The following is a 12,474-nucleotide window of genomic DNA, read 5'->3' as shown; positions in this document are numbered from 1 at the left end:
ATTATCGGGGGTACATTTGGGTCCAGGGAGGCGCTGGGCTTTATGGGGGGAGAAAAAGAAATAGTTTGTTGTACGGAAGGAGGAAGACCCAGCACCCCAATTAGCTAGCAAGCATGTGTCTCAGACAAAGGACACAATAGAGTTATCAATAGGCTTGAATATTAAGTGTACAACTGTAAGAAAGAGACTCTTTGCGCATCATTCTCCGAGTTCGACATTAGATTTGGGTGTCAAAGAAAGGCTTTGAATGGAGATGCCAGATGTATTGTCCGTGTAATAAGCAGTGAGGCTGAGGAAACATGTACCTGAAACACAATGTATCCGTGTTTTGTACTAAACTAAAAGGCTCTTTGTGGAAGGAACATGTAGCAAGTAAATACAGATAATATATCCCCAACCACTACTCTTTAAACAGCCTTACACTGGATCATTTCCATGTGTGAAATACGAACCTGGCGCTCACACACCCTTATCAATAATTAGTTCAGTGCGGTCTGGTGCACAATGGTAGAGGTCCGGCAACCATCCAATATCTAGAAACAAATTATCCAAAAGGCACACAGAGCTGATGCAAGCAAGGAACACCTTGCATGTTTAATGCGAAAGTGCAGTGCACTTTCTGCATCAGCTCTGTGTGCCTTTGGATCATTTCCATGTGTCCCAACTTTTGGAACAATTAGTTGAACGTTCAAGTTGTAAACTATATGTTATACCTGGACTGAACGAGAAGCAGTAGAGAGGTGTAAGCCATATCACAATGCATGACGCCCCAATCCTGGAAAGTAATTCCACTGCGCACCACACACCATTTGGAGAAAGTTCTGCACTATGTGTTTCATATCAGACCAGAACAATGTGCAGTCTCCACCTGTTGACCTAAACTCCTGCACTAGCTGCCAGGGTTTAATGACAGCTGAAGGGCTGCAGGTCTACCATGTAGACCTCCAACATATGTTGATCATATTACTCCTAATTATTTTACAAACTGGGACACTATTGGTCCCGCCCATGATACCCCCAGGTCCTTCCTTGACCCATTGCAGCTGCTCTCCCTTTCCCAGTAGATCATGCCCACAAGGAACTGAACAGTTGCCTAAAGCGATAGATTCTTCAGTCACCATCATAAGTCTCAAATAAGACTCAAATAATATTAGCACAGGGACTGCCATTTAATAACATAAGACCAATATGTAACAGAGTTAACGGATCAAGAACAGAAAAGTAGTTGAGATATTGGACTGTAAAGCCATGACTCATTCTGTGGAACCTGAAGTTCTCCCAATAACATTGGAACAAAGCAGCATACCTACACCTACCTACTCAATAACCCCCCAAGTAAAGGAGATCCATATTAACTAAAAACTTACTTTGTAGGGAGGAATAAGCATTATAAAATGCTACCACCCAGTGCATGTGTTCGGTCTTCTGAAAGAAGTGACCCCATATGTTGTGATGTCACTGCTGGACCAACCATGTTTTTCCAGAACAAGACTTCTCCTGAAAAACAGGACCACCCCATCTCCACTTCAAGTTCAAATATATGCCCAATTCTGCACTTAGAATCAGGTTCTGTTAATATAATGTGGTTTTCTATCATCAGGACTAACAACCTCTCATTGTTTTAAAAAGCTCTGCAGGTCTTCTCATTTAATGACATGATACCTTCCACCACCAGGGCAGAAGTGCCCGTACTTTTGATTTACTATCACACCTGTTGAGTCAGATATCACAGCGCCTTAGAAAAACATGACACAGTACAATGAATGCTTACATTACCCAAAACAAAAACATTCCGAAGTTAGAAAATACAAAAACATAGAACAAAACCAATGTGTTTCCTTTCTCTTCTTCGTGTCTGCTGAACCAGTTAGATCAGGGTTGTCCAAATGTAGGGGCCACACCTGGTCTATGGGGTTTCTTTTTATGGCCCTCAGTCACAGCAAAGGCTCCTGAGACTTCTTTGTATGACATTATATCAATATAAATCATGTAGATGAAGATGCATTATGAGAAAAAGCAGGTCCTCTACAAGTGGAATAACCCTCACTTAGCAAATCTATTGACTGATCCTGATGCCACTCACATCATCAATCTAACAGATCACCTGTAGGTTACATACTGCTGTCTTCTCATTGGTATCAGCTCAAGGTCTTTTGGTAGATCTAAATCTACTCTACTGGTGTCACTTCATCTTGTTTAGGTTTATCTTTGCCTGAAACATATTTGGATTAATTGATGATCAATGTGCAAATGAACGCTACCCAAAATGGCCATCCAACTGGTGGGTCAAATTGAGCTGACCCCAACGATAGGCTCCTCATGTGCCTTTGTAGACACTTTCTGACTGAGGATCATGTCCATGGCCTAATATGGTCCAAATGGATTGGTTATGCCCTAAATTGCGTAGTTCTGAATGTTAAAGCTTTCAATGCTTCTCTCCAACTTACTGTCTGGGTTGACTGGTCATGGACCTAAGTAACCAAAATGGTGATCAACTTGCAGTCAATCCTGCAGGCTCTCTTTCAAACCACTCCCTTGTGGTTAGGGTAACTGACCCTAGAAATCATATAGCAATATTCAATAACCACATAAAAAAAACCCAGTGCAATTCTAGTACTATTTAAGTCCCTAACCTTGTTTACCAGTGAGCCACAATGAAATTTAAAAAGAGTTGGGGAGCAACACAAGCGTGAAAAAAATTTCCTGTGGTGCCAAATAAGGTCTATGATTGGCTATTTTGGTAGCCTCTATATAGACTGCTAGCCTATAGAGGCTCTGGCACTAAACCTGGTTTTTATGCAACCAAAACTTGTGTTGAGGCCACTGGGAGCAACTCCCAAGGGGTTGGAGAGAAACATGTTGCTCATGAGCCACTGGTTGGGGATCACTGATCTAAGTCATCACAACATTTATAGAAGTTCAATCTCCCTTTTAAAGCCATTTGATAATTAAAATCTCATCTCTATTCTATCAAGATGGATAGATTATAGATGACTGAGCCTTTTGGTCTGTGTGTACAATCTATGTCATTCTTGACTCAATGTTATTACTAATTAACCCTAATGGTTTTTTTTAGATATATGTCATTAATAGAAAACAGAGAAAAATAGCAAGGAAGGGAGAATCCTGTATCTATGTACATTCAGGATTATTTATTTGAGAACCATTAAGTGGTGTATGAAAAAATGCTGAAAAATGCAATGTAATACTGGTCTAACTACACGGCTATACAAGCAAAGGGCAGCAATAGGGAAAGGAAAGTCAATAATCATTATTATCATTAGCATCATTATGATTGAGAGAGTGATGATATTGCTCTGTTAATTAATCAGAATAGTAAACAGGTATAGGAAAGAGTAACTGAAGATTCCATAGACATATAAATACCAATATAAGAGCTGATATCAGAATTAAACTCAATCTCTTTGAAGAAACTGTACGAGTGATTTGTCGCTTTTGAGTATTTTTTTATGTTTAATACAAGAGTTAATAATATTAATAGCGAGACAGAGAGAGAGCGCGAGACAGACAGAGCGCGCGAGACAGACAGACAGCAAGAAAGGTAATGCTGATAAATGTGGTGGATTGAGGGTCACCTGTCATGATGGGAAAGTTCTGCCAGTTGGCTGGAATTGTTCCGATTGGTCAGTTCATTTGGACAGTCACCTGAACATCAGAACAGGTTACAACATACACCCTTTTATACCATGGGCCTATTGGTCAGGGTACGGTATATACATCTGGATTAGGGCTCAGTTACACAGTGATTGGGCCGAGCTGAAAATTCCAGCGTCAGGGGGTCAACCACAAATATGGTCTTTGGTATATTGGAGCACCCAGGCCCCCAAGTGATCTAACTACTGTCCCAACTCATCCACCTCGTGATGGACCGGCTCATTTAGCAGCTTTGTCACGCGAGTAATAATGGCCGGAGAGATATAGGGACAGAGAACAGGAGAACTAAACGAGGCTAAAGTTTGAGCTTGTCAATAGCAGCAATGATCCAGGACTTCAAACTTGTCACAGGGGGTCACCATCTTGGAAAGTGTCTGTGACACTCACATGCTCAGTGGGCTCTGATTGGCTGTTGAGAAGCTAAGCTTAGGGCTCGTCACTAATTATCCAGCAGAAAATGAGCTTCCCTGGCTGTAATATAAGCTGATGCTACAGGTTTGCTGATTATTCAATTCTGATGCTAATTGCACTGGTTTCTGTGCTGCCATGTAGTAATTATGTGTATTAATTACTAATCAGCCTTATATTGTGACATTTCTATTCTATGTGTACTGTATATTGTGAGTGGGTCCCTAAGCTCAGTAAGTGACAGCAGCACAGAGCATGTGCAGTGAATCAGCAGAAAAGAAGATGGGGAGCTACTGGGGCATCTTTGGAGACACAGATCTTTACTGCTAAAGGGCTGTGGTTGCCTTGGGCTGGTACAGAAGCACAAAACATCATGTACAACATTTCTAGCTACTTCTTTAGTTAGGCTTTAGTTCTCCTTTAAAGGAGCAGATGAGGAGTAAAGGAATGCGGGAGAGCAATAGAAAGCAGCAGGGGTTAATTTAAAACAAGGAGGGAGAATATTTAGGAGCCGCCTATAAAAGAAGGAATGAATGCAGGAATACAGAGCAGGACGTGGAATCCAGCAGTGTTTCTTGCTAAACAAGCAGAATGTGTGCAGCTCAATCCTGGCAAGTGCCGCACTTTTCACGAAACGCACACACAGCGTCTGTGCCGAATCTCTTCCCCCAGACTGAAGCTCCGTCGTGCCAACTGTATGTCTGTGTCGTCTTACACCAGTCTGGCACGTGAGCTTACAACTCAATACTTGGCCCAAAGTCTGGGGGAGGGGTAATGTCATTAACTCCTTGATGCCCGGTACTTCTGCAGAACCAGGCTTTTCTCATGCCTAATACTAAATGCCTAGTACAGTTATGGGACCTGTTATCCAGAATGCTTGGGACTTGGGTTATTTCGATAATGGATCTTTCTATAATTCGGATCTTCATACCATAAGTCTACAAGAAAATCATGTAAACATTAAATAAACCCAATAGGCTGGTTTTGCCTCCAATAAGGATTAATTATATCTTAGTTGGGATCAAGTACAAGCTACTGTTTTATTATTACACAGAAAAAGGAAAACGTTTTATAACATTTGAATGATTTGATTATTATAGAGTCTATGGGAGACGGCCTTTGTGTAATTCTTTGTGCTTTCTGGATAATGGGTCGCCGGATATCAGATCCCATACCTGTGAAAACTTTAATATAACCTGTATTTTATGTATGATGCTTCCAGTGATACATGAACAAGAAGATTGTATTGAGAGTTGCTGGGAGATCAATGAAAATGATAAAAACAGTGTCAGATATAGTTGTGTACCTAAAGTCTGACCCAAGAGAGCATCCATCTATATATACAGGAATGGGACCCGTTATCCAGAATGCTCGGCACCTGGGGGTTTTATGGATAAAGGATCTTTCTGTAATTTGGATCTTCATACCAAAAGTCTACTAGAAAATCATGTAAACATTAAATAAAAGCAATAGGCTGGTTTTTAGGGATGGGCGAATTTGACCCGTTTCGTTTCGCCAAAAATTCGCCCAAACAGCCCTTAAAAAGCCGGACAGGTGGAATCCTACCCATAGGCTAACAATCACCTCCTGGGTCGTATAAATGCACTTAGGCCACGTCTGCTCCTACTATAGCTATAGTTAAACACTTGTTGGGCGTCGTTATAAAGAGATTTATTGGGCGGCTGTATCTTTGCTCGACTGTCTGTGCTTTATTATCGTCCTCATGCATTGAACCAACCAACAGAACCAATGGAACAACTGGCAGAGATGATCATACTTACCGAATCCACTATTTTGGATTCGGCCGAATCCCCGTATCCTTCGTGATAGATTCGGCCGAATACTGAATCCAAATCCTAATTAGCATTTGCAAATTAGGGGTGGGAAGGGGAAAACATTTTTTACTTTTTTGTTCCCGCCCCTAATTTGAACATGCAAATTAGGATTCAGATTCAGTTCGGCCGGGCAGAAGGATTCGGACTAGGGTTGCCACCGGTTTTGAACAGGACAGCCCGGTATTTTGAAGGGATTCCCTTGATTGACACGGCGATCGGCCGATTGCCACATCATAGCCCTGCCTCTGACATCACCAACACTCCCATCTATGACATGGCCCTGCCCTCTGACATCATGGACACGCCCATATATATGACAGTCCCGCCCCCTGATGTCATGGTCCGCCCCCCTGCTGCTCTCCACCGTTTCAAAAGTTGGCAACCCTAATTCGGCCGAATCCGAATCCTGCTGAAAAGGGGCGAATTCCAAAGGGAATCCTGGATTTGGTGCATCCCTAATTATATTGAGTTTATACAGCACACAAACTACACTCTACATGAGGTCGTGTCTCAGACAGGGCTCGTTATTTCATCTCCAAGGATAAAATAAAGTCATTTCAATAAACAGATTGAGATTAACCCTCCAGTTCAACACAGGCAGCAATATACGGGGACAAGAGCAGTTACCCCTCTGTAACACCAGCCCCCCAAAAGCCAGAGACGCCCCGGGAGGCATCTGTCAAATGGGGTTTGAGGGTTTACGGACAATCAGCGGTCATATTGGCCATGGCCGAGCCGCACAATAACAGCGGTTTTATATTTCATAAAGGCTAACGTATCCCAGATTGGCAAATATGTCCAGTATGCGAAGCAGCGTTAGCGCAGACGTTTAGCCACACAGCTCCGACAATATGGAAGCAATTAAAAGAATGCCGCCGGTTTATTGCTTGTGCCGGGGAAAGGAATTAACCCGTTCCTGGCTGCACACGCCATTACATGCCAACGCAAGATATTCCTGCAGATACAGGGGGAGTTACTCGCTCTAAGAGGAGAGGATGTTTTATAGTTTTTTGTATCGATATTCTTACAGATCAAAACCAGAGTGTAAATGTGTCTACGGCACCTCTCAGAATCAGTGGCGCCTACCTGCACTGTAGTATGTACTACCTCGCATGCTTAGTCGCCACTGTCAAATGCTGGCTTCCGACTTCGTCTTTTATAGACGCTACGCCTGCTCGCCCCAGTCCTTTTGTGATGTCGTCGGAGGGGCAGGCCGGCGCGGGTCTAAAAAAGGAACTCGGAAGTGCCGATGCGGACGGGCCATGGGAAATCCAGACAGAGACTTTTCACAGCCCTTCCAAAAACCCGGCTGTCCAGGTGAAATCCAGACCCTATTGTTAAAGCTAATTTTTTTATTATTCCAGTCTCATATTTAAATCAACGCCTGGTTGCTAACGGCACAATGTCCAATCAGCAATGTCCAATCTTGCAGCCTGCAAAGTGCAAAAAATAAAAAAAAAAAAAACACATTTGTAGCTGATTTGCAGCAAAATCCAAGAGCAGTTGCGTGAGGTTTGAAGCACTTTGCACACTGTAGCATCAGCCTTGGGACTCCTTAATCCAGTGACCCCCAACCAGTAGCTCGTGAGTAACATGTTGCTCCCCAACCCCTTGGATGTTGCTCTCAGTGGCCTCAAAGCAGGAGCTTATTTTTGAATTCCAGGCTTGGAGGCAAGTTTTGGTTGTATATAAACCAGGTGTACTGCCAAACAGAGCCTCTCATAGGCTGCCAGTCCACATAGGGGCTACCGAATAGCCAATCACAGTCCTTTTTGTCATCTACAGGAACTTTTTCATGCTTCTGTTGCTCCCCAACTCTTTTTGCATTTGAATGTGGCTCACGGGTAAAAAAAAAAAAAAGGTTGGGGACCCCTGCCTTAATCGCACACAAATGTTAACTGGCCAGTCCAAGAAAAACTGTCAGATATGGCTGATCTGAAAGAAATATGGGCTCCCCGACCTCAATGAAAATTGACCAATCTTAAGGGCTCTTACAAACGGTGTTTTTTTTCCTATGCTCCCCTGTGCGCAGGAGTAGACGCGCTCAATTTTTGTCAAGGGGGCTGTACTCACACAGATGCATGTATGCGCTGAACGCAGCTGGGACCCAGCATGTTGCATTTCACCTGCGTTGGCGCTTGCATGCTTCTGTGAAACGCAGGTGAAATGCAACATGCTGCGGCCCTACATGCGTCTGTGTGAGTACAGCCCCTTCACAATAATTGAGTGCGTCTATTCCTGCGCTCCCCTGCGGCTGAACGGAAGAAAGTGCAACACAGAGGAGCGCAGGAAAAAAACACCCGTGTGTAAGAGCCCTACAGAAACGAGCAATAGCTAATCCATGAGAAACAAATCCAACAACAACTGTCTGTATTAGGACTCTTACACACGGGCGTTTTTTTTCCTGCACTCCCCTGTATTCCGCTTTCTTCCGTTTAGCCGCAGGGGAGCGCAGGAGTAAACACACTCAATTATTGTAAACACACTGTACTCACACGACGCGTGTAAGTGCCGAACGCACGTGGGACGCAGCATGTTGCATTTGACCTGCATTCGGCGCATACATGCGTCTGTGTTAGTACAGCCCCCTTTACAATAATTGAGTGTTATCCAAGGGCCGTGTGTATGAGCACTTAACATGCAATTCTAGTACATTGGCTCAGGGACCGTTACCAGTGATGAACTACAACTCCCAGCATTCCCCAGCCAGATTCCAGGATTCTTGTTGGGGTTTCAAGAGAGATAAAATAGAAAAGCGAGGATTAAATCCCATTACCCTCCATCCTTAGACAGAGTTGCAGTTACCATTTATTACAGGAGGGAGGCACCCCACAACCCCCTACCACCATGCGCCTTAGCCCTCGGCCACTTAAGTCCATTAATTGGGGAGGAAGAATATTAAATACAGGAAAACCCGCCTATTACATATTCCCATCTGCACAATCCACTGCATAATTCCTATCCTGGAGTCATTTTATTCCCATGGATCATTAGACTCAAATTCAGCAACTGTCTGGCAGCTCACGGATAAAATCGAACTAAATCCAACCAGCAAAAAAGAGCCCGAAATGCCCAAGATCTGCAGGTGAAATCGGCTCTCATTGCAGCCAATCAAGGGACGTTCTCCAATTTAGGGTAGGACTACACGGGCGTTTTCGGCGTGATCCGACGCGCTGTGCAAAAACACAGGCGTCAAGTCGGATGCGACAGAAATAAAGTTGAGAAATACAAATGTCGGATGAAATTGCATCGTTTATCAGACGCGTCTGCATCCGTCAGTCGTGTCAACGCTGAGAAACCATCCGACAATGCTATTACTTACCTTATTTCTGTCGCATCCGACTGGACGCCTGCGTTTTTGCGCAGCCTGTTGGATCACGCTGAAAAATGCCCGCATAGTCCTACCTTAAGATCGAGTGGTTGACTGATAGCAAATACATGTGCTTTTTTATTGAGCAGCTCTCCAGATTGAAATTTCAGTAATCTGGTTGCTATGATCCAAATTACCCTAGCGACCATGCACTCATTTGAATAAGAGACTGAAAAACGAATAGGAGAGGCCTGGATAGAAAGAGGAGAAATAAAAAGTAGCAATAAACAATACATGTGTAGCCTTACAGAGCATTGGTTTTTAGATGGGGTCAGTGACTCTCGTTTGAAAGTTGGAAAGAATCAGAAGAAGAAGGCAAAGCATATAAAAAAGGCCAAATGAAAAGTTGCTTAGAATTAGCCATTCTATATTATACTAAAGGTTAACTGAAAGGTGAATCATCCCCAGACTTGTGCCCAGCGAATAGGTTGCGGACGCTGCTTCGAATACGCACCCCCACTCGAAAAACGCTATGTGCAACTTGCACCCAGATTTGCACCAAGACTCTTAGGCAAATGCATATGGATTGGTTTCAATTTTGCCGGAAGCAATTATCAGGGTAAAAAAAACGAAAAAAAATATAGAAAGAGTATAGAAGAGAAAACACTTGTATTGTGCTGTAGAAAGTGTCAGTAAATATCAGCGGGAGCGGCAGATTGGTGCAGGTCCATAAATAATACTTCTCCTCGGGCTGCCTTAGGCACACTAATGTAAAAGCGGCAGTTGCGTTTCACCTGCTTTTGTTTCCCAAACATAATCCCAAGGGCCCAAAAGGCAGAAGAAAGAGAACAGAAAATACAGGAACAACAACAGATGTAAATTATAAGGAGTTCATGGAGGGGTTCTGTGACCATATAAAGACACAAGGCTGCAGGCTGAGTTATACAGGGAACTCTGAGTATCACTCATGTATTATAAGGGATAATGTACCCCTACTGTAAAATGATAAGGATATTAGAAGTCACTGAGGGGTTGTTCTGTGACCATATAAAGGCACAAGGCTGCAGGCTGAGTTATACAGGGAACTCTGAGTATCACTCATGTATTATAAGGGATAATGTACCCCCTACTGTAAATGATAAGGATATTAGACGTCACTGAGGGGTTGTTCTGTGACCATATAAAGGCACAAGGCTGCAGGCTGAGTTATACAGGGAACTCTGAGTATCACTCATGTATTATAAGGGATAATGTACCCCTACTGTAAATGATAAGGATATTAGAAGTCACTGAGGGGTTGTTCTGTGACCATATAAAGGCACAAGGCTGCAGGCTGAGTTATACAGGGAACTCTGAGTATCACTCATGTATTATAAGGGATAATGTACCCCTACTGTAAATGATAAGGATATTAGAAGTCACTGAGGGGTTGTTCTGTGACCATATAAAGGCACAAGGCTGCAGGCTGAGTTATACAGGGAACTCTGAGTATCACTCATGTATTATAAGGGATAATGTACCCCCTAATGTAAATGATAAGGATATTAGAAGTCACTGAGGGGTTGTTCTGTGACCATATAAAGGCACAAGGCTGCAGGATAATTTATGCAGTGAACCAAACGCCGTCTCCCTTCCTTATAGAAAACCCTTTTAATGACTAAAGAATCAGGGCCAGTTCTGACTCCTGAAAGAGCTCTAGGGTAGACCCCAACAACTCCCAGGCTCCCTGTGCTCGCGGCTGGATCAAAGGTGGAAGGAAAAAGACAGGGATACAAGTGGATACACTGACAGTTCTTGTTTCCTCAACAGTTTTCTCTTTCCCTCTGGCAAGTGACAGATAATGATTCTCCCATATGCGCCCTCCCTATGTATTCCTGGCAGCTTCCGGCGTCAGACCTGCCTTATAAACCACACACTAGAACCTGCTCCTAATACAGGTATGGGATCCCTTATCCAGAAACCTGTTTTCCAGAAAGCTCCGAGTTACAGAAAGGCAGTCTCCCATAGACTCCATTATAGTCAAATGATCCAAATATTTAAAAATGATTTCCTTTTTCTGTGTAATAATAAAACAGCAGCTTGTACTTGATCCCAACTAAGATATAATTAATAGGGACGCACCGAGTCCAGGATTCTGCTTCGGCCAAATCCTTCTGCCAGACCGAACCAAATCCGAATCCTAATTTGCATATGCAAATTAGGGGCGGGAAGGGAAATTGCAGAAGTAAAAATGCTTTCCCCTTCCCAAGCCTAATTTGCATATGCAAATTAGTATTCAGTTACGTATTCGCTCATTTTGCGAAGGATTCGGGGGTTTGGCCGAATCCAAGATAGTGGATTCAGTGCATCCCTAATGATTAATCCTTATCGGAACAAAACGAGCCTATTGGGTTTATTTAATGTTTATATGATTTTCTAGTAGACTTAAGGTATGAAGATCCAAATTACGGTAAGATCCATTATCGGGAAAAACCCCAGGCCCCGAGCCTTCTGGATAACAGATCCCATACGTGTATCTTACTATCTAGGGGCAGACGCATGTCTCGCAGTCATTGAATTAAGCAGTGAGTCATGAAAACCACATTCTAATCCACTTAAAGAGAAAGGGCAGCTGCCATACAAGCAGCAAGGGCAGGAGTGAGCTCAGCGATCTGGAAATTGCATTGAAACAATGTAGCACAGGTCAGTTCCTCATCTAATACATTATATCCCCTTTAAAATGCATCCTACAAGGCAGCAATGCTGCAAATGCTCCCGGCTATCTCAGGAGCACGCTGCTGACATTATACTAAGGGCAAACTTCCCCTTTAATAAAGACAGAATATGATAATAAAGCATTTATCAGCATCACAAGCAAACGGGGCCCCCCTTCTGTTCCTCCAGTCACACATTCCCTGATGTCTTTCCTCCTGCAGAACAGACGGGTGTAAATGACAAAAGCAGATGGAGATCCACATACGGGGAAGCAGAAGCCAAGACACAGAGAGATAAAGGGAGAGGCTGGGAAGGATACACAGTGGGACTGAGCACAAAGCCAGGGGTGCAACAAGACCAACCGAAAACAGTTCAGTAAGTAGATTCTTACACGGAGTAAAAGCCAAGACGGGAGACAGGAGTAGCGCAGATGTCAGGAGAGAGAATAAACTGTAGGAAGAGCCAGGAATTATTACAGAACAGTGAAAGGGGAACTGCACTGCAGCAAATGTCATTTTAAGCAGCGTTCCAATAAATATTCCTTATAAAAGT

General features: G+C 43.3%; 1 protein-coding gene and 1 long non-coding RNA gene across 4 annotated transcripts in view; one reads left to right on the top strand and one right to left on the bottom strand.

The window, feature by feature from the left end:
- Window positions 1–12,474, bottom strand: part of LOC108702563 (protein TANC2) — a 200,926-nt gene that overhangs the window by 170,098 nt on the left and 18,354 nt on the right. The window lies entirely within an intron of this gene.
- LOC121399102 overlaps window positions 11,777–12,474 on the top strand; it is a 44,578-nt gene continuing 43,880 nt past the window's right edge. Inside the window, exons 1-2 of the long non-coding RNA XR_005964751.1 lie at window positions 11,777–11,910; window positions 12,144–12,297. This is a non-coding gene — a long non-coding RNA (uncharacterized LOC121399102). The remainder of the gene's footprint in view (window positions 11,911–12,143; window positions 12,298–12,474) is intronic.

Source organism: Xenopus laevis, chromosome 9_10S (assembly GCF_017654675.1).
Source record: "Xenopus laevis strain J_2021 chromosome 9_10S, Xenopus_laevis_v10.1, whole genome shotgun sequence".
In the NCBI taxonomy this organism is placed as follows: domain Eukaryota; kingdom Metazoa; phylum Chordata; class Amphibia; order Anura; family Pipidae; genus Xenopus; species Xenopus laevis.
This window is presented reverse-complemented; position numbering and strand designations above follow the sequence as displayed.